This window comes from Grampus griseus (genome assembly GCF_964374135.1).
Source record: "Grampus griseus genome assembly, chromosome: 9".
Lineage (NCBI taxonomy): Eukaryota > Metazoa > Chordata > Mammalia > Artiodactyla > Delphinidae > Grampus > Grampus griseus.
In genome coordinates this window covers 105,621,421-105,648,514 of record NC_139003.1, presented here as the reverse complement: position 1 = coordinate 105,648,514, position 27,094 = coordinate 105,621,421, and positions in this window count along the sequence as shown.

Below are 27,094 nucleotides of genomic sequence, written 5' to 3'. Positions count from 1 at the left end.
ACTACTACTATTACTACTACTGCTGCTGCTTGTACAAATGCTACTACTACTGCTACTACTAGTAGTCCAGTGCATTGAAAATACTACTACTACTCCTCCTGCTGCTGCTACTACTTCTACTACTAGTATCAATACTACTAGCCCTGTGTATGGCAAATCTACTACTACTACTGCTATGGCTGCTACTTCTATTATCACTACTGGCCCACTGCAGGACAAATCTGCTGGTACTATTACTGCTGCTGATGCCACTTCTATTGCTGATGCTAACTCTACTACTACTGTTACTACGAGCAGTCCACTGCATGGCAAATCTACTACTACTACTTCAATTGCTGCTACTGCTACTACTACTACTGGCCCTCTGCAGGGAATATATGGTGCTACTACTCCTGCTGCTGCAGCCACTTCTCCTGCTGCTACTACCACTACTATTACTACTAGCCCAGTGCATGGCAAATACTACTTCTATTATCACTACTGCTGCTACTTCTACTGCTGCTGCTACCTCCGTTCCCCGGCCTAGGCGGGCGGCGGGGCCCTACCGGGACGGGGGGGCCGCTGGGCTGGCGGTAAGGCACAAGCGCCCGCTAAGCTGCGCCTCAAGAGGCAGCCCGCGACCCCGCTGGCATCTACTGCCAAACCAGCCTACAAGGGCCCGATCTCGCCGCGATCGCGGAAGCTAAGCAGGGTCGGGCCTGGTTAGAACTTGGATGGGAGACCTCTAGGGAAGACCGGGTGCTCTAGGCTTTTTGCCTCCCGCTCCGCCTTCTCCTTTTGGGGGCCGCGGCGTTCGCGGCTATATCCGCACCCGCCGGGTACAGATGTAAGCCCCACCTGCTCAGGCCCCTCCCACCACAGCAAGCGTCTGATGGGGCGCTCCCTGCCTGCCTGAGCGGCCATGCGGCCCGAAGGAGTCCCTGGAAGGCGGAGACACACCAGACGCTCCGGGGGTGGCCTGAGGGAAACCAGACGTGGCCGCGGACCCGGGGGCTGTCCGTGCGGCCCGCGAGCCCCTCGACCTGCACCTGGCCGCCCCCACTGGAGCCCAGCCCTGGCGCCGCCACCTGTCTGCCGGGGTGTCTCTCCACAGCTCCATACGGAAAACGCCGCCCATCCGCCGTTTCACCATGGCCGGGGTCGGGAGCGGGGTCGAGGGCCCAGGCCGCTTCCCCGGGCCTGCCGGGCTCCTGGGGCGGGGTCCTGAGCTCGGACGGTGGCGTGGGGGCGAGCGTGGCGTGGCTGGGTCTTAAGGGCCGTGCCAACTCAATGGTGGCTCCCAGTGGCTTCGGGCCAGCTTCTGTCAGGCAGGAGGGCCGGTCCGGTCTGCGTCTGAGCTGCGCCTAGCGCAGCATGGGCGGGCAGGTGGGATGCCCAAGGGACCGCGGTCTCCGGGCCCGGAAGCCTCCTGGGCCACTTCCCCGTGAGCGGCCTGGGGATCTGGGGCGGGGCGCCAAGCGCCGAAATGTTTGCTGGCTCCCGCCCGCCCTGGGCTGAGTGGTCGCCAACACCTCCGCCACCCCCAGGTGCCCGAGACCTCCGTTCCCCGGCCTAGGCAGGCGGCGGTGCCCTGCCAGGAAGGGCGGGCCGCTGGGCTGACGGTAAGGCCCAAGCGCCTGCTAAGCTGCACGTCAAGAGGCAGCCCGCGACCCCGCCGGCATCTACTGCCAAAGCAGCCTACAAGGGCCTGATCTCGCCGCGATCGCGGAAGCTAAGCAGGGTCGGGCCTGGTTAGAACTTGGATGGGAGACCTCTAGGGAAGACCGGGTGCTCTAGGCTTTTTGCCTCCCGCTCCGCCTTCTCCTTTTGGCGCCCGCGGCGTTCGCGGCTATCTCCGCCCCCCGCCGGGTACAGCTGCAAGTCCCACCTCCTCAGGCCCCTCCCACCACAGCAAGCGTCTTATGAGGCGCTCCCCTCCTGCCTGACCGCCCAGGCGGCCAGAAGGCGTCCCTGGAAGGCAGAGGCACACCAGACGCTCCGGTGGAGGCCTGACGGAAACCAGACGAGGGGGCGGACCCGGGGGCCGTCCGTGCGGCCCGCGAGCCCCTCGACCTGCACCTGGCCGCCCCCACTGGAGCCCAGCCCCGGCGCCGCCACCTGTCTGCCGGGCTGGCTCTCCACAGCTCCATACGGAAAAAGCCGCCCCTCCGCCGTTTCGCCATGGCCGGGGGCGGGAGCGGGATCGAGGGCCCAGGCCGCTTCCCCGGGCCTGCCGGCCACCTGGGGCGGGGTCCTGAGCTCGGACGGTGGCGTGGGGGCAAGGGTGGCGTTGCTGGGTCTAAGGGGCTTTACCAACACAATGCTGGCTCCCACTGGCTTCGGGCCACCTGCTGTCGGGCAGGAGGGCCGGCCCGGTCTGCGGTTGGGCTTCGCCTAACGCAGCGTGGGCCGGCTACTACTATTGCTCTTGCTGATTCTTCTACTTCTATTTCTGGCCCTCTGCACGTCAAATATGCTGCCACTATTACTGCTGCTGATGCCACTTCTACTGCTGTTTCTACCACTACTACTACTACTACTACTACTAGGCCAGTGCATGGCAAATACTACTACTATTACCACCACTGCTGCCATTACTACTACTGCTGCTACTACTACTGCTGCTGCTACTTGTACAGGTGCTGCTGCTACTACTACTACTAATAGCCCAGTGCATGGCAAATATTAACACTACTACTACTACTGCTGCTTCTACTATTGCTACTACTACTGCTACTACTAGTAGTCCAGTGCATGGCAAATTCTACTACTATTACTACAACAGATACTGCTGCTAATAGTAATGTTACTACTACTGCTAATGCTAGTAATCTAGTATATGGCAAATACTACTACTATTACTACTAGTGCTGCTGCTGCTACTTCCGCTACTACAACTATCAATACTACTAGCCCAGTGCATGGCAAATATACTACTATTATTGCTGTTCCTGCTACTTCTACTACTATTCCTGGCCCACTGCAAGTCAAATATGCTGCTCCAATTACTCCTACTGCTACCACTTCTACTGCTATTGCTACCACTATTACAACTACTACTAGCCCAATGCATGGCAAATACTACTACTATTACTACTACTGCTGCTGCTTGTACAAATGCTACTACTACTGCTACTACTAGTAGTCCAGTGCATTGAAAATACTACTACTACTCCTCCTGCTGCTGCTACTACTTCTACTACTAGTATCAATACTACTAGCCCTGTGTATGGCAAATCTACTACTACTACTGCTATGGCTGCTACTTCTATTATCACTACTGGCCCAATGCAGGACAAATCTGCTGGTACTATTACTGCTGCTGTTGCCACTTCTATTGCTGATGCTAACTCTACTACTACTGCTACTACGAGCAGTCCACTGCATGGCAAATCTACTACTACTACTTCAATTGCTGCTACTGCTACTACTACTACTGGCCCTCTGCAGGGAATATATGGTGCTACTACTCCTGCTGCTGCAGCCACTTCTCCTGCTGCTACTACCACTACTATTACTACTAGCCCAGTGCATGGCAAATACTACTTCTATTACCACTACTGCTGCTACTTCTACTGCTGCTGCTACCTCCGTTCCCCGGCCTAGGCGGGCGGCGGGGCCCTACTGGGATGGGCGGGCCGCTGGGCTAGCGGTAAGGCCCAAGCGCCCGCTAAGCTGCGCCTCAAGAGGCAGCCCGCGACCCCGCCGGCATCTACTGCTAAAGCAGCCTACAAGGGCCCGATCTCGAAGCGATCGCGGAAGCTAAGCAGGGTCGGGCCTGGTTAGAACTTGGATGGGAGACCTCTAGGGAAGACCGGGTGCTCTAGGCTTTTTGCCTCCCGCTCCGCCTTCTCCTTTTGGGGCCCGCGGCGTTCGCGGCTATCTCCGCACCCGCCGGGTACAGATGTAAGCCCCACCTGCTCAGGCCCCTCCCACCACAGAAAGCGTCTGATGGGGCGCTCCCTGCCTGCCTGAGCGGCCAGGCGGCCAGAAGGCGTCCCTGGAAGGCGGAGACACACCAGAAGCTCCGGGGGTGGCCTGAGGGAAACCAGACGTGGCCGCGGACCCGGGGGCCGTCCGTGCGGCCCGCGAGCCCCTCGACCTGCACCTGGCCGCCCCCACTGGAGCCCAGCCCTGGCGCCGCCACCTGTCCGCCGGGCTGTCTCTCCACAGGTCCATACGGAAAAAGCCGCCCCTCCGCCGTTTCACCATGGCCGGGGGCGGGAGTGGGGTCGAGGGCCCAGGCCGCTTCCCCGGGCCTGCCGGCCACCTGGGGCGGGGTCCTGAGCTCGGACGGTGGCGTGGGGGCGAGGGTGGCGTGGCTGGGTCTAAGGGGCCGTGCCAACACAATGGTGGCTCCCAGTGGCTTCGGGCCAGCTTCTGTCAGGCAGGAGGGCCGGTCCGGTCTGCGTTTGAGCTGCGCCTAGCGCAGCATGGGCGGGCAGGTGGGATGCCCAAGGGACCGCGGTCTCCGGGCCCGTAAGCCTCTTGGGCCACTTCCCCGTGAGCGGCCTGGGGATCTGGGGCGGGGCGCCAAGCGCCGAAAAGTTTGCTGGCTCCCGCCCGCCCTGGGCTGGGTGGTCGCCAACACCTCCGCCACCCCCAGGTGCCTGAGATCTCCGTTTCCCGGCCTAGGCAGGCGGCGGTGCGCTGCCAGGACGGGCGGGCCGCTGGGCTGACGGTAAGGCCCAAGCGCCTGCTAAGCTGCGCCTCAAGAGGCAGCCGGCGACCCCGCCGGCATCTACTGCCAAACCAGCCTAGAAGGGCCCGATCTCGCCGCGATTTCGGAAGCTAAGCAGGGTCGGGCCTGGTTCGAACTCGGATGAGAGACCTCTAGGGAAGACGGGGTGCTCTAGGCTTTTTGCCTCCCGCTCCGCCCTCTCCTTTTGGCGCCCGAGGCGTTCGCGGCTATCTCCGCCCCTCGCCGGGTACAGCTGCAAGCTCCACCTGCTCAGGCCCCTCCCACCACAGCAAGCGTCTTATGAGGCGCTCCCCTCCTGCCTGACCGGCCAGGCGGCCAGAAGGCGTCCCTGGAAGGCAGAGGCACACCAGACGCTCCGGTGGAGGTCTGAAGTAAACCAGACGAGGGGGCGGACCCGGGGGCCGTCCGTGCGGCCCGCGAGCCCCTCGACCTGCACCTGGCCGCCCCCACTGGAGCCCAGCCCCGGCGCCGCCACCTGTCTGCCGGGCTGGCTCTCCACAGCTCCATACGGAAAAAGCCGCCCCTCTGCCGTTTCGCCATGGCCGGGGGCGGGAGCGGGATCGAGGGCCCAGGCCGCTTCCCCGGGCCTGCCGGCCACCTGGGGCGGGGTCCTGAGCTCGGACGGTGGCGTGGGGACAAGGGTGGCGTTGCTGGGTCTAAGGGGCTTTACCAACACAATGCTGGCTCCCACTGGCTTCGGGCCACCTGCTGTCGGGCAGGAGGGCCGGCCCGGTCTGCGGTTGGGCTTCGCCTAACGCAGCGTGGGCCGGCTACTACTATTGCTCTTGCTGATTCTTCTACTTCTATTTCTGGCCCTCTGCACGTCAAATATGCTGCCACTATTACTGCTGCTGATGCCACTTCTACTGCTGTTTCTACCACTACTACTACTACTACTACTACTAGGCCAGTGCATGGCAAATACTACTACTATTACCACCACTGCTGCCATTACTACTACTGCTGCTACTACTACTGCTGCTGCTACTTGTACAGGTGCTGCTGCTACTACTACTACTAATAGCCCAGTGCATGGCAAATATTAACACTACTACTACTACTGCTGCTTCTACTATTGCTACTACTACTGCTACTACTAGTAGTCCAGTGCATGGCAAATTCTACTACTATTACTACAACAGCTACTGCTGCTAATAGTAATGTTACTACTACTGCTAATGCTAGTAATCTAGTATATGGCAAATACTACTACTATTACTACTAGTGCTGCTGCTGCTACTTCCGCTACGACAACTATCAATACTACTAGCCCAGTGCATGGCAAATATACTACTATTATTGCTGTTCCTGCTACTTCTACTACTATTCCTGGCCCACTGCAAGTCAAATATGCTGCTCCAATTACTCCTGCTGCTGCCACTTCTACTGCTATTGCTACCACTATTACTACTACTACTAGCCCAATGCATGGCAAATACTACTACTATTACTACTACTGCTGCTGCTTGTACAAATGCTACTACTACTGCTACTACTAGTAGTCCAGTGCATTGAAAATACTACTACTACTCCTCCTGCTGCTGCTACTACTTCTACTACTAGTATCAATACTACTAGCCCTGTGTATGGCAAATCTACTACTACTACTGCTATGGCTGCTACTTCTATTATCACTACTGGCCCACTGCAGGACAAATCTGCTGGTACTATTACTGCTGCTGTTGCCACTTCTATTGCTGATGCTAACTCTACTACTACTGCTACTACGAGCAGTCCACTGCATGGCAAATCTACTACTACTACTTCAATTGCTGCTACTGCTACTACTACTACTGGCCCTCTGCAGGGAATATATGGTGCTACTACTCCTGCTGCTGCAGCCACTTCTCCTGCTGCTACTACCACTACTATTACTACTAGCCCAGTGCATGGCAAATACTACTTCTATTACCACTACTGCTGCTACTTCTACTGCTGCTGCTACCTCCATTCCCCGGCCTAGGCGGGCGGCGGGGCCCTACCGGGACGGGCGGGCCGCTGGGCTAGCGGTAAGGCCCAAGCGCCCGCTAAGCTGCGCCTCAAGAGGCAGCCCGCGACCCCGCCGGCATCTACTGCTAAAGCAGCCTACAAGGGCCCGATCTCGCCGCGATCGCGGAAGCTAAGCAGGGTCGGGCCTGGTTAGAACTTGGATGGGAGACCTCTAGGGAAGACCGGGTGCTCTAGGCTTTTTGCCTCCCGCTCCGCCTTCTCCTTTTGGGGCCCGCGGCGTTCGCGGCTATCTCCGCACCCGCCGGGTACAGATGTAAGCCCCACCTGCTCAGGCCCCTCCCACCACAGCAAGCGTCTGATGGGGCGCTCCCTGCCTGCCTGAGCGGCCAGGCGGCCAGAAGGCGTCCCTGGAAGGCGGAGACACACCAGAAGCTCCGGGGGTGGCCTGAGGGAAACCAGACGTGGCCGCGGACCCGGGGGCCGTCCGTGCGGCCCGCGAGCCCCTCGACCTGCACCTGGCCGCCCCCAATGGAGCCCAGCCCTGGCGCCGCCACCTGTCTGCCGGGGTGTCTCTCCACAGCTCCATACAGAAAACACCGCCCCTCCGCCGTTTCACCATGGCCGGGGGCGGGAGCGGGGTCGAGGGCCCAGGCCGCTGCCCCGGGCCTGCCGGCCACCTGGGGCGGGGTCCTGAGCTCGAACGGTGGCGTGGGGGCGAGGGTGGCGTGGCTGGGTCTTAGGGGCCGTGCCAACTCAATGGTGGCTCCCAGCGGCTTCGGACCAGCTTCTGTCAGGCAGGAGGGCCGGTCCGGTCTGCGTCTGAGCTGCGCCTAGCGCAGCATGGGCGGGCAGGTGGGATGCCCAAGGGACCGCGGTCTCCGGGCCCGGAAGCCTCCTGGGCCACTTCCCCGTGAGCGGCCTGGGGATCTGGGGCGGGGCGCCAAGCGCCGAAAAGTTTGCTGGCTGCCGCCCGCCCTGGGCTGGGTGGTCGCCAACACCTCCGCCACCCCCAGGTGCCCGAGACCTCCGTTCCCCGGCCTAGGCAGGCGGCGGTGCCCTGCCAGGAAGGGCGGGCCGCTGGGCTGACGGTAAGGCCCAAGCGCCTGCTAAGCTGCACGTCAAGAGGCAGCACGCGACCCCGCCGGCATCTACTGCCAAAGCAGCCTAGAAGGGCCCGATCTCGCCGCGATCGCGGAAGCTAAGCAGGGTCGGGCCTGGTTAGAACTTGGATGGGAGACCTCTAGGGAAGACCGGGTGCTCTAGGCTTTTTGCCTCCCGCTCCGCCTTCTCCTTTTGGCGCCCGCGGCGTTCGCGGCTATCTCCACCCCCCGCCGGGTACAGCTGCAAGCCCCACCTCCTCAGGCCCCTCCCACCGCAGCAAGCGTCAGACGGGGCGCTCCCCGCCTGCCTGACCGGCCAGGCGGCCAGAAGGCGTCCCTGGAAGGCGGAGGCACACCAGAAGCTCCGGGGGTGGCCTGACGGAAACCAGACGTGGCCGCGGACCCGGGGGCCGTCCGTGCGGCCCGCGAGCCCCTCGACCTGCACCTGGCCGCCCCCACTGGAGCCCAGCCCCGGCGCCGCCACCTGTCTGCCGGGCTGGCTCTCCACAGCTCCATACGGAAAAAGCCGCCCCTCCGCCGTTTCGCCATGGCCGGGGGCGGGAGCGGGATCGAGGGCCCAGGCCGCTTCCCCGGGCCTGCCGGCCACCTGGGACGGGGTCCTGAGCTCGGACGGTGGCGTGGGGACAAGGGTGGCGTTGCTGGGTCTAAGGGGCTTTACCAACACAATGCTGGCTCCCACTGGCTTCGGGCCACCTGCTGTCGGGCAGGAGGGCCGGCCCGGTCTGCGGTTGGGCTTCGCCTAACGCAGCGTGGGCCGGCTACTACTATTGCTCTTGCTGATTCTTCTACTTCTATTTCTGGCCCTCTGCACGTCAAATATGCTGCCACTATTACTGCTGCTGATGCCACTTCTACTGCTGTTTCTACCACTACTACTACTACTACTACTACTAGGCCAGTGCATGGCAAATACTACTACTATTACCACCACTGCTGCCATTACTACTACTGCTGCTACTACTACTGCTGCTGCTACTTGTACAGGTGCTGCTGCTACTACTACTACTAATAGCCCAGTGCATGGCAAATATTAACACTACTACTACTACTGCTGCTTCTACTATTGCTACTACTACTGCTACTACTAGTAGTCCAGTGCATGGCAAATTCTACTACTATTACTACAACAGATACTGCTGCTAATAGTAATGTTACTACTACTGCTAATGCTAGTAATCTAGTATATGGCAAATACTACTACTATTACTACTAGTGCTGCTGCTGCTACTTCCGCTACTACAACTATCAATACTACTAGCCCAGTGCATGGCAAATATACTACTATTATTGCTGTTCCTGCTACTTCTACTACTATTCCTGGCCCACTGCAAGTCAAATATGCTGCTCCAATTACTCCTGCTGCTGCCACTTCTACTGCTATTGCTACCACTATTACTACTACTACTAGCCCAATGCATGGCAAATACTACTACTATTACTACTACTGCTGCTGCTTGTACAAATGCTACTACTACTGCTACTACTAGTAGTCCAGTGCATTGAAAATACTACTACTACTCCTCCTGCTGCTGCTACTACTTCTACTACTAGTATCAATACTACTAGCCCTGTGTATGGCAAATCTACTACTACTACTGCTATGGCTGCTACTTCTATTATCACTACTGGCCCACTGCAGGACAAATCTGCTGGTACTATTACTGCTGCTGATGCCACTTCTATTGCTGATGCTAACTCTACTACTACTGTTACTACGAGCAGTCCACTGCATGGCAAATCTACTACTACTACTTCAATTGCTGCTACTGCTACTACTACTACTGGCCCTCTGCAGGGAATATATGGTGCTACTACTCCTGCTGCTGCAGCCACTTCTCCTGCTGCTACTACCACTACTATTACTACTAGCCCAGTGCATGGCAAATACTACTTCTATTATCACTACTGCTGCTACTTCTACTGCTGCTGCTACCTCCGTTCCCCGGCCTAGGCGGGCGGCGGGGCCCTACCGGGACGGGGGGGCCGCTGGGCTGGCGGTAAGGCACAAGCGCCCGCTAAGCTGCGCCTCAAGAGGCAGCCCGCGACCCCGCTGGCATCTACTGCCAAACCAGCCTACAAGGGCCCGATCTCGCCGCGATCGCGGAAGCTAAGCAGGGTCGGGCCTGGTTAGAACTTGGATGGGAGACCTCTAGGGAAGACCGGGTGCTCTAGGCTTTTTGCCTCCCGCTCCGCCTTCTCCTTTTGGGGGCCGCGGCGTTCGCGGCTATATCCGCACCCGCCGGGTACAGATGTAAGCCCCACCTGCTCAGGCCCCTCCCACCACAGCAAGCGTCTGATGGGGCGCTCCCTGCCTGCCTGAGCGGCCATGCGGCCCGAAGGAGTCCCTGGAAGGCGGAGACACACCAGACGCTCCGGGGGTGGCCTGAGGGAAACCAGACGTGGCCGCGGACCCGGGGGCTGTCCGTGCGGCCCGCGAGCCCCTCGACCTGCACCTGGCCGCCCCCACTGGAGCCCAGCCCTGGCGCCGCCACCTGTCTGCCGGGGTGTCTCTCCACAGCTCCATACGGAAAACGCCGCCCATCCGCCGTTTCACCATGGCCGGGGTCGGGAGCGGGGTCGAGGGCCCAGGCCGCTTCCCCGGGCCTGCCGGGCTCCTGGGGCGGGGTCCTGAGCTCGGACGGTGGCGTGGGGGCGAGCGTGGCGTGGCTGGGTCTTAAGGGCCGTGCCAACTCAATGGTGGCTCCCAGTGGCTTCGGGCCAGCTTCTGTCAGGCAGGAGGGCCGGTCCGGTCTGCGTCTGAGCTGCGCCTAGCGCAGCATGGGCGGGCAGGTGGGATGCCCAAGGGACCGCGGTCTCCGGGCCCGGAAGCCTCCTGGGCCACTTCCCCGTGAGCGGCCTGGGGATCTGGGGCGGGGCGCCAAGCGCCGAAATGTTTGCTGGCTCCCGCCCGCCCTGGGCTGAGTGGTCGCCAACACCTCCGCCACCCCCAGGTGCCCGAGACCTCCGTTCCCCGGCCTAGGCAGGCGGCGGTGCCCTGCCAGGAAGGGCGGGCCGCTGGGCTGACGGTAAGGCCCAAGCGCCTGCTAAGCTGCACGTCAAGAGGCAGCCCGCGACCCCGCCGGCATCTACTGCCAAAGCAGCCTACAAGGGCCTGATCTCGCCGCGATCGCGGAAGCTAAGCAGGGTCGGGCCTGGTTAGAACTTGGATGGGAGACCTCTAGGGAAGACCGGGTGCTCTAGGCTTTTTGCCTCCCGCTCCGCCTTCTCCTTTTGGCGCCCGCGGCGTTCGCGGCTATCTCCGCCCCCCGCCGGGTACAGCTGCAAGTCCCACCTCCTCAGGCCCCTCCCACCACAGCAAGCGTCTTATGAGGCGCTCCCCTCCTGCCTGACCGCCCAGGCGGCCAGAAGGCGTCCCTGGAAGGCAGAGGCACACCAGACGCTCCGGTGGAGGCCTGACGGAAACCAGACGAGGGGGCGGACCCGGGGGCCGTCCGTGCGGCCCGCGAGCCCCTCGACCTGCACCTGGCCGCCCCCACTGGAGCCCAGCCCCGGCGCCGCCACCTGTCTGCCGGGCTGGCTCTCCACAGCTCCATACGGAAAAAGCCGCCCCTCCGCCGTTTCGCCATGGCCGGGGGCGGGAGCGGGATCGAGGGCCCAGGCCGCTTCCCCGGGCCTGCCGGCCACCTGGGGCGGGGTCCTGAGCTCGGACGGTGGCGTGGGGGCAAGGGTGGCGTTGCTGGGTCTAAGGGGCTTTACCAACACAATGCTGGCTCCCACTGGCTTCGGGCCACCTGCTGTCGGGCAGGAGGGCCGGCCCGGTCTGCGGTTGGGCTTCGCCTAACGCAGCGTGGGCCGGCTACTACTATTGCTCTTGCTGATTCTTCTACTTCTATTTCTGGCCCTCTGCACGTCAAATATGCTGCCACTATTACTGCTGCTGATGCCACTTCTACTGCTGTTTCTACCACTACTACTACTACTACTACTACTAGGCCAGTGCATGGCAAATACTACTACTATTACCACCACTGCTGCCATTACTACTACTGCTGCTACTACTACTGCTGCTGCTACTTGTACAGGTGCTGCTGCTACTACTACTACTAATAGCCCAGTGCATGGCAAATATTAACACTACTACTACTACTGCTGCTTCTACTATTGCTACTACTACTGCTACTACTAGTAGTCCAGTGCATGGCAAATTCTACTACTATTACTACAACAGATACTGCTGCTAATAGTAATGTTACTACTACTGCTAATGCTAGTAATCTAGTATATGGCAAATACTACTACTATTACTACTAGTGCTGCTGCTGCTACTTCCGCTACTACAACTATCAATACTACTAGCCCAGTGCATGGCAAATATACTACTATTATTGCTGTTCCTGCTACTTCTACTACTATTCCTGGCCCACTGCAAGTCAAATATGCTGCTCCAATTACTCCTACTGCTACCACTTCTACTGCTATTGCTACCACTATTACAACTACTACTAGCCCAATGCATGGCAAATACTACTACTATTACTACTACTGCTGCTGCTTGTACAAATGCTACTACTACTGCTACTACTAGTAGTCCAGTGCATTGAAAATACTACTACTACTCCTCCTGCTGCTGCTACTACTTCTACTACTAGTATCAATACTACTAGCCCTGTGTATGGCAAATCTACTACTACTACTGCTATGGCTGCTACTTCTATTATCACTACTGGCCCAATGCAGGACAAATCTGCTGGTACTATTACTGCTGCTGTTGCCACTTCTATTGCTGATGCTAACTCTACTACTACTGCTACTACGAGCAGTCCACTGCATGGCAAATCTACTACTACTACTTCAATTGCTGCTACTGCTACTACTACTACTGGCCCTCTGCAGGGAATATATGGTGCTACTACTCCTGCTGCTGCAGCCACTTCTCCTGCTGCTACTACCACTACTATTACTACTAGCCCAGTGCATGGCAAATACTACTTCTATTACCACTACTGCTGCTACTTCTACTGCTGCTGCTACCTCCGTTCCCCGGCCTAGGCGGGCGGCGGGGCCCTACTGGGATGGGCGGGCCGCTGGGCTAGCGGTAAGGCCCAAGCGCCCGCTAAGCTGCGCCTCAAGAGGCAGCCCGCGACCCCGCCGGCATCTACTGCTAAAGCAGCCTACAAGGGCCCGATCTCGAAGCGATCGCGGAAGCTAAGCAGGGTCGGGCCTGGTTAGAACTTGGATGGGAGACCTCTAGGGAAGACCGGGTGCTCTAGGCTTTTTGCCTCCCGCTCCGCCTTCTCCTTTTGGGGCCCGCGGCGTTCGCGGCTATCTCCGCACCCGCCGGGTACAGATGTAAGCCCCACCTGCTCAGGCCCCTCCCACCACAGAAAGCGTCTGATGGGGCGCTCCCTGCCTGCCTGAGCGGCCAGGCGGCCAGAAGGCGTCCCTGGAAGGCGGAGACACACCAGAAGCTCCGGGGGTGGCCTGAGGGAAACCAGACGTGGCCGCGGACCCGGGGGCCGTCCGTGCGGCCCGCGAGCCCCTCGACCTGCACCTGGCCGCCCCCACTGGAGCCCAGCCCTGGCGCCGCCACCTGTCCGCCGGGCTGTCTCTCCACAGGTCCATACGGAAAAAGCCGCCCCTCCGCCGTTTCACCATGGCCGGGGGCGGGAGTGGGGTCGAGGGCCCAGGCCGCTTCCCCGGGCCTGCCGGCCACCTGGGGCGGGGTCCTGAGCTCGGACGGTGGCGTGGGGGCGAGGGTGGCGTGGCTGGGTCTAAGGGGCCGTGCCAACACAATGGTGGCTCCCAGTGGCTTCGGGCCAGCTTCTGTCAGGCAGGAGGGCCGGTCCGGTCTGCGTTTGAGCTGCGCCTAGCGCAGCATGGGCGGGCAGGTGGGATGCCCAAGGGACCGCGGTCTCCGGGCCCGTAAGCCTCTTGGGCCACTTCCCCGTGAGCGGCCTGGGGATCTGGGGCGGGGCGCCAAGCGCCGAAAAGTTTGCTGGCTCCCGCCCGCCCTGGGCTGGGTGGTCGCCAACACCTCCGCCACCCCCAGGTGCCTGAGATCTCCGTTTCCCGGCCTAGGCAGGCGGCGGTGCGCTGCCAGGACGGGCGGGCCGCTGGGCTGACGGTAAGGCCCAAGCGCCTGCTAAGCTGCGCCTCAAGAGGCAGCCGGCGACCCCGCCGGCATCTACTGCCAAACCAGCCTAGAAGGGCCCGATCTCGCCGCGATTTCGGAAGCTAAGCAGGGTCGGGCCTGGTTCGAACTCGGATGGGAGACCTCTAGGGAAGACGGGGTGCTCTAGGCTTTTTGCCTCCCGCTCCGCCCTCTCCTTTTGGCGCCCGAGGCGTTCGCGGCTATCTCCGCCCCTCGCCGGGTACAGCTGCAAGCTCCACCTGCTCAGGCCCCTCCCACCACAGCAAGCGTCTTATGAGGCGCTCCCCTCCTGCCTGACCGGCCAGGCGGCCAGAAGGCGTCCCTGGAAGGGAGACGCACACCAGACGCTCCGGGGGAGGCCTGACGGAAACCAGACGTGGCCGCGGACCCGGGGCCCGTCCGTGCGGCCCGCGAGCCCCTCGACCTGCACCTGGCCGCCCCCACTGCAGCCCAGCCCCGGCGCCGCCACCTGTCTGCCCTGGTGTCTCTCTACAGCTCCATTCGGAAAAAGCCGCCCCTCCGCTGTTTCGCCATGGCCGGGGGTGGGAGTGGGATCGAGGGCCCAGGCCGCTTCCCCGGGCCTGCCGGCCACCTGGGGCGGGGTCCTGAGCTCGGACGGTGGCGTGGGGGTAAGGGTGGCGTTGCTGGGTCTAAGGGGCTTACCAACACAATGCTGGCTCCCACTGGCTTCGGGCCACCTGCTGTCGGGCAGGAGGGCCGGCCCGGTCTGCGGTTGGGCTTCGCCTAACGCAGCGTGGGCCGGCTACTACTATTGCTCTTGCTGATTCTTCTACTTCTATTTCTGGCCCTCTGCACGTCAAATATGCTGCCACTATTACTGCTGCTGATGCCACTTCTACTGCTGTTTCTACCACTACTACTACTACTACTACTACTAGGCCAGTGCATGGCAAATACTACTACTATTACCACCACTGCTGCCATTACTACTACTGCTGCTACTACTACTGCTGCTGCTACTTGTACAGGTGCTGCTGCTACTACTACTACTAATAGCCCAGTGCATGGCAAATATTAACACTACTACTACTACTGCTGCTTCTACTATTGCTACTACTACTGCTACTACTAGTAGTCCAGTGCATGGCAAATTCTACTACTATTACTACAACAGCTACTGCTGCTAATAGTAATGTTACTACTACTGCTAATGCTAGTAATCTAGTATATGGCAAATACTACTACTATTACTACTAGTGCTGCTGCTGCTACTTCCGCTACTACAACTATCAATACTACTAGCCCAGTGCATGGCAAATATACTACTATTATTGCTGTTCCTGCTACTTCTACTAGTATTCCTGGCCCACTGCAAGTCAAATATGCTGCTCCAATTACTCCTGCTGCTGCCACTTCTACTGCTATTGCTACCACTATTACTACTACTACTAGCCCAATGCATGGCAAATACTACTACTATTACTACTACTGCTGCTGCTTGTACAAATGCTACTACTACTGCTACTACTAGTAGTCCAGTGCATTGAAAATACTACTCCTCCTCCTCCTGCTGCTGCTACTACTTCTACTACTAGTATCAATACTACTAGCCCTGTGTATGGCAAATCTACTACTACTACTGCTATGGCTGCTACTTCTATTATCACTACTGGCCCACTGCAGGACAAATCTGCTGGTACTATTACTGCTGCTGATGCCACTTCTATTGCTGATGCTAACTCTACTACTACTGCTACTACTAGCAGTCCACTGCATGGCAAATCTACTACTACTACTTCAATTGCTGCTACTGCTACTACTACTACTGGCCCTCTGCAGGGAATATATGGTGCTACTACTCCTGCTGCTGCAGCCACTTCTCCTGCTGCTACTACCACTACTATTACTACTAGCCCAGTGCATGGCAAATACTACTTCTATTACCACTACTGCTGCTACTTCTACTGCTGTTGCTACCTCCGTTCCCCGGCCTAGGCGGGCGGCGGGGCCCTACCGGGACGGGCGGGCCGCTGGGCTGGCGGTAAGGCCCAAGCGCCCGCTAAGCTGCGCCTCAAGAGGCAGCCCGCGACCCCGCCGGCACCTACTACCAAACCAGCCTACAAGGGCCCGATCTTGCCGCGATCGCGGAAGCTAAGCAGGGTCGGGCCTGGTTAGAACTTGGATGGGAGACCTCTAGGGAAGACCGGGTGCTCTAGGCTTTTTGCCTCCCGCTCCGCCTTCTCCTTTTGGGGCCCGCGGCGTTCGCGGCTATCTCCGCCCCCCGCCGGGTACAGCTGCAAGCCCCACCTCCTCAGGCCCCTCCCACCGCAGCAAGCGTCAGACGGGGCGCTCCCCGCCTGCCTGACCGGCCAGGCGGCCAGAAGGCGTCCCTGGAAGGCGGAGGCACACCAGAAGCTCCGTGGGTGGCCTGACGGAAACCAGACGTGGGGGCGGACCCGGGGGCCGTCCGTGCGGCCCGCCAGCCCCTCGACCTGCACCTGGCCGCCCCCACTGGAGCCCAGCCCCGGCGCCGCCACCTGTCTGCCGGGCTGGCTCTCCACAGCTCCATACGGAAAAAGCCGCCCCTCCGCCGTTTCGCCATGGCCGGGGGCGGGAGCGGGATCGAGGGCCCAGGCCGCTTCCCCGGGCCTGCCGGCCACCTGGGACGGGGTCCTGAGCTCGGACGGTGGCGTGGGGACAAGGGTGGCGTTGCTGGATCTAAGGGGCTTTACCAACACAATGCTGGCTCCCACTGGCTTCGGGCCACCTGCTGTCGGGCAGGAGGGCCGGCCCGGTCTGCGGTTGGGCTTCGCCTAACGCAGCGTGGGCCGGCTACTACTATTGCTCTTGCTGATTCTTCTACTTCTATTTCTGGCCCTCTGCACGTCAAATATGCTGCCACTATTACTGCTGCTGATGCCACTTCTACTGCTGTTTCTACCACTACTACTACTACTACTACTACTAGGCCAGTGCATGGCAAATACTACTACTATTACCACCACTGCTGCCATTACTACTACTGCTGCTACTACTACTGCTGCTGCTACTTGTACAGGTGCTGCTGCTACTACTACTACTAATAGCCCAGTGCATGGCAAATATTAACACTACTACTACTACTGCTGCTTCTACTATTGCTACTACTACTGCTACTACTAGTAGTCCAGTGCATGGCAAATTCTACTACTATTACTACAACAGATACTGCTGCTAATAGTAATGTTACTACTACTGCTAATGCTAGTAATCTAGTATATGGCAAATACTACTACAATTACTACTAGTGCTGCTGCTGCTACTTCCGCTACTACAACTATCAATACTACTAGCCCAGTGCATGGCAAATATACTACTATTATTGCTGTTCCTGCTACTTCTACTACTATTCCTGGCCCACTGCAAGTCAAATATGCTGCTCCAATTACTCCTGCTGCTACCACTTCTACTGCTATTGCTACCACTATTACTACTACTACTAGCCCAATGCATGGCAAATACTACTACTATTACTACTACTGCTGCTGCTTGTACAAATGCTACTACTACTGCTACTACTAGTAGTCCAGTGCATTGAAAATACTACTACTACTCCTCCTGCTGCTGCTACTACTTCTACTACTAGTATCAATACTACTAGACCTGTGTATGGCAAATCTACTACTACTACTGCTATGGCTGCTACTTCTATTATCACTACTGGCCCACTGCAGGACAAATCTGCTGGTACTATTACTGCTGCTGTTGCCACTTCTATTGCTGATGCTAACTCTACTACTACTGCTACTACGAGCAGTCCACTGCATGGCAAATCTACTACTACTACTTCAATTGCTGCTACTGCTACTACTACTACTGGCCCTCTGCAGGGAATATATGGTGCTACTACTCCTGCTGCTGCAGCCACTTCTCCTGCTGCTACTACCACTACTATTACTACTAGCCCAGTGCATGGCAAATACTACTTCTATTACCACTACTGCTGCTACTTCTACTGCTGCTGCTACCTCCGTTCCCCGGCCTAGGCGGGCGGCGGGGCCCTACTGGGACGGGCGGGCCGCTGGGCTAGCGGTAAGGCCCAAGCGCCCGCTAAGCTGCGCCTCAAGAGGCAGCCCGCGACCCCGCCAGCATCTACTGCTAAAGCAGCCTACAAGGGCCCGATCTCGCCGCGATCGCGGAAGCTAAGCAGGGTCAGGCCTGGTTAGAACTTGGATGGGAGACCTCTAGGGAAGACCGGGTGCTCTAGGCTTTTTGCCTCCCGCTCCGCCTTCTCCTTTTGGGGCCCGCGGCGTTCGCGGCTATCTCCGCACCCGCCGGGTACAGATGTAAGCCCCACCTGCTCAGGCCCCTCCCACCACAGCAAGCGTCTGATGGGGCGCTCCCTGCCTGCCTGAGCGGCCAGGCGGCCAGAAGGCGTCCCTGGAAGGCGGAGACACACCAGAAGCTCCGGGGGTGGCCTGAGGGAAACCAGACGTGGCCGCGGAACCGGGGGCCGTCCGTGCGGCCCGCGAGCCCCTCGACCTGCACCTGGCCGCCCCCACTGGAGCCCAGCCCTGGCGCCGCCACCTGTCTGCCGGGGTGTCTCTCCACAGCTCCATACAGAAAACACCGCCCCTCCGCCGTTTCACCATGGCCGGGGGCGGGAGCGGGGTCGAGGGCCCAGGCCGCTTCCCCGGGCCTGCCGGCCACCTGGGGCGGGGTCCTGAACTCGAATGGTGGCGTGGGGGCGAGGGTGGCGTGGCTGGGTCTTAGGGGCCGTGCCAACTCAATGGTGGCTCCCAGTGGCTTCGGACCAGCTTCTGTCAGGCAGGAGGGCCGGTCCGGTCTGCGTCTGAGCTGCGCCTAGCGCAGCATGGGCGGGCAGGTGGGATGCCCAAGGGACCGCGGTCTCCGGGCCCGGAAGCCTCCTGGGCCACTTCCCCGTGAGCGGCCTGGGGATCTGGGGCGGGGCGCCAAGCGCCGAAAAGTTTGCTGGCTGCCGCCCGCCCTGGGCTGGGTGGTCGCCAACACCTCCGCCACCCCCAGGTGCCCGAGACCTCCGTTCCCCGGCCTAGGCAGGCGGCGGTGCCCTGCCAGGAAGGGCGGGCCGCTGGGCTGACGGTAAGGCCCAAGCGCCTGCTAAGCTGCACGTCAAGAGGCAGCACGCGACCCCGCCGGCATCTACTGCCAAAGCAGCCTAGAAGGGCCCGATCTCGCCGCGATCGCGAAAGCTAAGCAGGGTCGGGCCTGGTTAGAACTTGGATGGGAGACCTCTAGGGAAGACCGGGTGCTCTAGGCTTTTTGCCTCCCGCTCCGCCTTCTCCTTTTGGCGCCCGCGGCGTTCGCGGCTATCTCCGCCCCCCGCCGGGTACAGCTGCAAGTCCCACCTCCTCAGGCCCCTCCCACCACAGCAAGCGTCTTATGAGGCGCTCCCCTCCTGCCTGACCGCCCAGGCGGCCAGAAGGCGTCCCTGGAAGGCAGAGGCACACCAGACGCTCCGGTGGAGGCCTGACGGAAACCAGACGAGGGGGCGGACCCGGGGGCCGTCCGTGCGGCCCGCGAGCCCCTCGACCTGCACCTGGCCGCCCCCACTGGAGCCCAGCCCCGGCGCCGCCACCTGTCTGCCGGGCTGGCTCTCCACAGCTCCATACGGAAAAAGCCGCCCCTCCGCCGTTTCGCCATGGCCGGGGGCGGGAGCGGGATCGAGGGCCCAGGCCGCTTCCCCGGGCCTGCCGGCCACCTGGGGCGGGGTCCTGAGCTCGGACGGTGGCGTGGGGGCAAGGGTGGCGTTGCTGGGTCTAAGGGGCTTTACCAACACAATGCTGGCTCCCACTGGCTTCGGGCCACCTGCTGTCGGGCAGGAGGGCCGTCCCGGTCTGCGGTTGGGCTTCGCCTAACGCAGCGTGGGCCGGCTACTACTATTGCTCTTGCTGATTCTTCTACTTCTATTTCTGGCCCTCTGCACGTCAAATATGCTTTCACTATTACTGCTGCTGATGCCACTTCTACTGCTGTTTCTACCACTACTACTACTACTACTACTACTAGGCCAGTGCATGGCAAATACTACTACTATTACCACCACTGCTGCCATTACTACTACTGCTGCTACTACTACTGCTGCTGCTACTTGTACAGGTGCTGCTGCTACTACTACTACTAATAGCCCAGTGCATGGCAAATATTAACACTACTACTACTACTGCTGCTTCTACTATTGCTACTACTACTGCTACTACTAGTAGTCCAGTGCATGGCAAATTCTACTACTATTACTACAACAGCTACTGCTGCTAATAGTAATGTTACTACTACTGCTAATGCTAGTAATCTAGTATATGGCAAATACTACTACAATTACTACTAGTGCTGCTGCTGCTACTTCCGCTACTACAACTATCAATACTACTAGCCCAGTGCATGGCAAATATACTACTATTATTGCTGTTCCTGCTACTTCTACTACTATTCCTGGCCCACTGCAAGTCAAATATGCTGCTCCAATTACTCCTGCTGCTACCACTTCTACTGCTATTGCTACCACTATTACTACTACTACTAGCCCAATGCATGGCAAATACTACTACTATTACTACTACTGCTGCTGCTTGTACAAATGCTACTACTACTGCTACTACTAGTAGTCCAGTGCATTGAAAATACTACTACTACTCCTCCTGCTGCTGCTACTACTTCTACTACTAGTATCAATACTACTAGCCCTGTGTATGGCAAATCTACTACTACTACTGCTATGGCTGCTACTTCTATTATCACTACTGGCCCACTGCAGGACAAATCTGCTGGTACTATTACTGCTGCTGTTGCCACTTCTATTGCTGATGCTAACTCTACTACTACTGCTACTACGAGCAGTCCACTGCATGGCAAATCTACTACTACTACTTCAATTGCTGCTACTGCTACTACTACTACTGGCCCTCTGCAGGGAATATATGGTGCTACTACTCCTGCTGCTGCAGCCACTTCTCCTGCTGCTACTACCACTACTATTACTACTAGCCCAGTGCATGGCAAATACTACTTCTATTACCACTACTGCTGCTACTTCTACTGCTGCTGCTACCTCCGTTCCCCGGCCTAGGCGGGCGGCGGGGCCCTACTGGGACGGGCGGGCCGCTGGGCTAGCGGTAAGGCCCAAGCGCCCGCTAAGCTGCGCCTCAAGAGGCAGCCCGCGACCCCGCCGGCATCTACTGCTAAAGCAGCCTACAAGGGCCCGATCTCGCCGCGATCGCGGAAGCTAAGCAGGGTCAGGCCTGGTTAGAACTTGGATGGGAGACCTCTAGGGAAGACCGGGTGCTCTAGGCTTTTTGCCTCCCGCTCCGCCTTCTCCTTTTGGGGCCCGCGGCGTTCGCGGCTATCTCCGCACCCGCCGGGTACAGATGTAAGCCCCACCTGCTCAGGCCCCTCCCACCACAGCAAGCGTCTGATGGGGCGCTCCCTGCCTGCCTGAGCGGCCAGGCGGCCAGAAGGCGTCCCTGGAAGGCGGAGACACACCAGAAGCTCCGGGGGTGGCCTGAGGGAAACCAGACGTGGCCGCGGAACCGGGGGCCGTCCGTGCGGCCCGCGAGCCCCTCGACCTGCACCTGGCCGCCCCCACTGGAGCCCAGCCCTGGCGCCGCCACCTGTCTGCCGGGGTGTCTCTCCACAGCTCCATACAGAAAACACCGCCCCTCCGCCGTTTCACCATGGCCGGGGGCGGGAGCGGGGTCGAGGGCCCAGGCCGCTTCCCCGGGCCTGCCGGCCACCTGGGGCGGGGTCCTGAACTCGAATGGTGGCGTGGGGGCGAGGGTGGCGTGGCTGGGTCTTAGGGGCCGTGCCAACTCAATGGTGGCTCCCAGTGGCTTCGGACCAGCTTCTGTCAGGCAGGAGGGCCGGTCCGGTCTGCGTCTGAGCTGCGCCTAGCGCAGCATGGGCGGGCAGGTGGGATGCCCAAGGGACCGCGGTCTCCGGGCCCGGAAGCCTCCTGGGCCACTTCCCCGTGAGCGGCCTGGGGATCTGGGGCGGGGCGCCAAGCGCCGAAAAGTTTGCTGGCTGCCGCCCGCCCTGGGCTGGGTGGTCGCCAACACCTCCGCCACCCCCAGGTGCCCGAGACCTCCGTTCCCCGGCCTAGGCAGGCGGCGGTGCCCTGCCAGGAAGGGCGGGCCGCTGGGCTGACGGTAAGGCCCAAGCGCCTGCTAAGCTGCACGTCAAGAGGCAGCACGCGACCCCGCCGGCATCTACTGCCAAAGCAGCCTAGAAGGGCCCGATCTCGCCGCGATCGCGAAAGCTAAGCAGGGTCGGGCCTGGTTAGAACTTGGATGGGAGACCTCTAGGGAAGACCGGGTGCTCTAGGCTTTTTGCCTCCCGCTCCGCCTTCTCCTTTTGGCGCCCGCGGCGTTCGCGGCTATCTCCGCCCCCCGCCGGGTACAGCTGCAAGTCCCACCTCCTCAGGCCCCTCCCACCACAGCAAGCGTCTTATGAGGCGCTCCCCTCCTGCCTGACCGCCCAGGCGGCCAGAAGGCGTCCCTGGAAGGCAGAGGCACACCAGACGCTCCGGTGGAGGCCTGACGGAAACCAGACGAGGGGGCGGACCCGGGGGCCGTCCGTGCGGCCCGCGAGCCCCTCGACCTGCACCTGGCCGCCCCCACTGGAGCCCAGCCCCGGCGCCGCCACCTGTCTGCCGGGCTGGCTCTCCACAGCTCCATACGGAAAAAGCCGCCCCTCCGCCGTTTCGCCATGGCCGGGGGCGGGAGCGGGATCGAGGGCCCAGGCCGCTTCCCCGGGCCTGCCGGCCACCTGGGGCGGGGTCCTGAGCTCGGACGGTGGCGTGGGGGCAAGGGTGGCGTTGCTGGGTCTAAGGGGCTTTACCAACACAATGCTGGCTCCCACTGGCTTCGGGCCACCTGCTGTCGGGCAGGAGGGCCGTCCCGGTCTGCGGTTGGGCTTCGCCTAACGCAGCGTGGGCCGGCTACTACTATTGCTCTTGCTGATTCTTCTACTTCTATTTCTGGCCCTCTGCACGTCAAATATGCTGCCACTATTACTGCTGCTGATGCCACTTCTACTGCTGTTTCTACCACTACTACTACTACTACTACTACTAGGCCAGTGCATGGCAAATACTACTACTATTACCACCACTGCTGCCATTACTACTACTGCTGCTACTACTACTGCTGCTGCTACTTGTACAGGTGCTGCTGCTACTACTACTACTAATAGCCCAGTGCATGGCAAATATTAACACTACTACTACTACTGCTGCTTCTACTATTGCTACTACTACTGCTACTACTAGTAGTCCAGTGCATGGCAAATTCTACTACTATTACTACAACAGCTACTGCTGCTAATAGTAATGTTACTACTACTGCTAATGCTAGTAATCTAGTATATGGCAAATACTACTACAATTACTACTAGTGCTGCTGCTGCTACTTCCGCTACTACAACTATCAATACTACTAGCCCAGTGCATGGCAAATATACTACTATTATTGCTGTTCCTGCTACTTCTACTACTATTCCTGGCCCACTGCAAGTCAAATATGCTGCTCCAATTACTCCTGCTGCTACCACTTCTACTGCTATTGCTACCACTATTACTACTACTACTAGCCCAATGCATGGCAAATACTACTACTATTACTACTACTGCTGCTGCTTGTACAAATGCTACTACTACTGCTACTACTAGTAGTCCAGTGCATTGAAAATACTACTACTACTCCTCCTGCTGCTGCTACTACTTCTACTACTAGTATCAATACTACTAGCCCTGTGTATGGCAAATCTACTACTACTACTGCTATGGCTGCTACTTCTATTATCACTACTGGCCCACTGCAGGACAAATCTGCTGGTACTATTACTGCTGCTGTTGCCACTTCTATTGCTGATGCTAACTCTACTACTACTGCTACTACGAGCAGTCCACTGCATGGCAAATCTACTACTACTACTTCAATTGCTGCTACTGCTACTACTACTACTGGCCCTCTGCAGGGAATATATGGTGCTACTACTCCTGCTGCTGCAGCCACTTCTCCTGCTGCTACTACCACTACTATTACTACTAGCCCAGTGCATGGCAAATACTACTTCTATTACCACTACTGCTGCTACTTCTACTGCTGCTGCTACCTCCGTTCCCCGGCCTAGGCGGGCGGCGGGGCCCTACTGGGACGGGCGGGCCGCTGGGCTAGCGGTAAGGCCCAAGCGCCCGCTAAGCTGCGCCTCAAGAGGCAGCCCGCGACCCCGCCGGCATCTACTGCTAAAGCAGCCTACAAGGGCCCGATCTCGCCGCGATCGCGGAAGCTAAGCAGGGTCAGGCCTGGTTAGAACTTGGATGGGAGACCTCTAGGGAAGACCGGGTGCTCTAGGCTTTTTGCCTCCCGCTCCGCCTTCTCCTTTTGGGGCCCGCGGCGTTCGCGGCTATCTCCGCACCCGCCGGGTACAGATGTAAGCCCCACCTGCTCAGGCCCCTCCCACCACAGCAAGCGTCTGATGGGGCGCTCCCTGCCTGCCTGAGCGGCCAGGCGGCCAGAAGGCGTCCCTGGAAGGCGGAGACACACCAGAAGCTCCGGGGGTGGCCTGAGGGAAACCAGACGTGGCCGCGGAACCGGGGGCCGTCCGTGCGGCCCGCGAGCCCCTCGACCTGCACCTGGCCGCCCCCACTGGAGCCCAGCCCTGGCGCCGCCACCTGTCTGCCGGGGTGTCTCTCCACAGCTCCATACAGAAAACACCGCCCCTCCGCCGTTTCACCATGGCCGGGGGCGGGAGCGGGGTCGAGGGCCCAGGCCGCTTCCCCGGGCCTGCCGGCCACCTGGGGCGGGATCCTGAGCTCGAATGGTGGCGTGGGGGCGAGGGTGGCGTGGCTGGGTCTTAGGGGCCGTGCCAACTCAATGGTGGCTCCCAGTGGCTTCGGACCAGCTTCTGTCAGGCAGGAGGGCCGGTCCGGTCTGCGTCTGAGCTGCGCCTAGCGCAGCATGGGCGGGCAGGTGGGATGCCCAAGGGACCGCGGTCTCCGGGCCCGGAAGCCTCCTGGGCCACTTCCCCGTGAGCGGCCTGGGGATCTGGGGCGGGGCGCCAAGCGCCGAAAAGTTTGCTGGCTGCCGCCCGCCCTGGGCTGGGTGGTCGCCAACACCTCCGCCACCCCCAGGTGCCCGAGACCTCCGTTCCCCGGCCTAGGCAGGCGGCGGTGCCCTGCCAGGAAGGGCGGGCCGCTGGGCTGACGGTAAGGCCCAAGCGCCTGCTAAGCTGCACGTCAAGAGGCAGCACGCGACCCCGCCGGCATCTACTGCCAAAGCAGCCTAGAAGGGCCCGATCTCGCCGCGATCGCGAAAGCTAAGCAGGGTCGGGCCTGGTTAGAACTTGGATGGGAGACCTCTAGGGAAGACCGGGTGCTCTAGGCTTTTTGCCTCCCGCTCCGCCTTCTCCTTTTGGCGCCCGCGGCGTTCGCGGCTATCTCCGCCCCCCGCCGGGTACAGCTGCAAGCCCCACCTCCTCAGGCCCCTCCCACCGCAGCAAGCGTCAGACGGGGCGCTCCCCGCCTGCCTGACCGGCCAGGCGTCCCGAAGGCGTCCCTGGAAGTCGGAGGCACACCAGAAGCTCCGGGGGTGGCCTGACGGAAACCAGACGTGGCCGCGGACCCGGGGGCCGTCCGTGCGGCCCGCGAGCCCCTCGACCTGCACCTGGCCGCCCCCACTGGAGCCCAGCCCCGGCGCCGCCACCTGTCTGCCGGGCTGGCTCTCCACAGCTCCATACGGAAAAAGCCGCCCCTCCGCCGTTTCGCCATGGCCGGGGGCGGGAGCGGGATCGAGGGCCCAGGCCGCTTCCCCGGGCCTGCCGGCCACCTGGGACGGGGTCCTGAGCTCGGACGGTGGCGTGGGGACAAGGGTGGCGTTGCTGGGTCTAAGGGGCTTTACCAACACAATGCTGGCTCCCACTGGCTTCGGGCCACCTGCTGTCGGGCAGGAGGGCCGGCCCGGTCTGCGGTTGGGCTTCGCCTAACGCAGCGTGGGCCGGCTACTACTATTGCTCTTGCTGATTCTTCTACTTCTATTTCTGGCCCTCTGCACGTCAAATATGCTGCCACTATTACTGCTGCTGATGCCACTTCTACTGCTGTTTCTACCACTACTACTACTACTACTACTACTAGGCCAGTGCATGGCAAATACTACTACTATTACCACCACTGCTGCCATTACGACTACTGCTGCTACTACTACTGCTGCTGCTACTTGTACAGGTGCTGCTGCTACTACTACTACTAATAGCCCAGTGCATGGCAAATATTAACACTACTACTACTACTGCTGCTTCTACTATTGCTACTACTACTGCTACTACTAGTAGTCCAGTGCATGGCAAATTCTACTACTATTACTACAACAGCTACTGCTGCTAATAGTAATGTTACTACTACTGCTAATGCTAGTAATCTAGTATATGGCAAATACTACTACTATTACTACTAGTGCTGCTGCTGCTACTTCCGCTACTACAACTATCAATACTACTAGCCCAGTGCATGGCAAATATACTACTATTATTGCTGTTCCTGCTACTTCTACTAATATTCCTGGCCCACTGCAAGTCAAATATGCTGCTCCAATTACTCCTGCTGCTGCCACTTCTACTGCTATTGCTACCACTATTACTACTACTACTAGCCCAATGCATGGCAAATACTACTACTATTACTACTACTGCTGCTGCTTGTACAAATGCTACTACTACTGCTACTACTAGTAGTCCAGTGCATTGAAAATACTACTACTACTCCTCCTGCTGCTGCTACTACTTCTACTACTAGTATCAATACTACTAGCCCTGTGTATGGCAAATCTACTACTACTACTGCTATGGCTGCTACTTCTATTATCACTACTGGCCCACTGCAGGACAAATCTGCTGGTACTATTACTGCTGCTGTTGCCACTTCTATTGCTGATGCTAACTCTACTACTACTGCTACTACGAGCAGTCCACTGCATGGCAAATCTACTACTACTACTTCAATTGCTGCTACTGCTACTACTACTACTGGCCCTCTGCAGGGAATATATGGTGCTACTACTCCTGCTGCTGCAGCCACTTCTCCTGCTGCTACTACCACTACTATTACTACTAGCCCAGTGCATGGCAAATACTACTTCTATTACCACTACTGCTGCTACTTCTACTGCTGCTGCTACCTCCGTTCCCCGGCCTAGGCGGGCGGCGGGGCCCTACCGGGACGGGCGGGCCTCTGGGCTGGCGGTAAGGCCCAAGCGCCCGCTA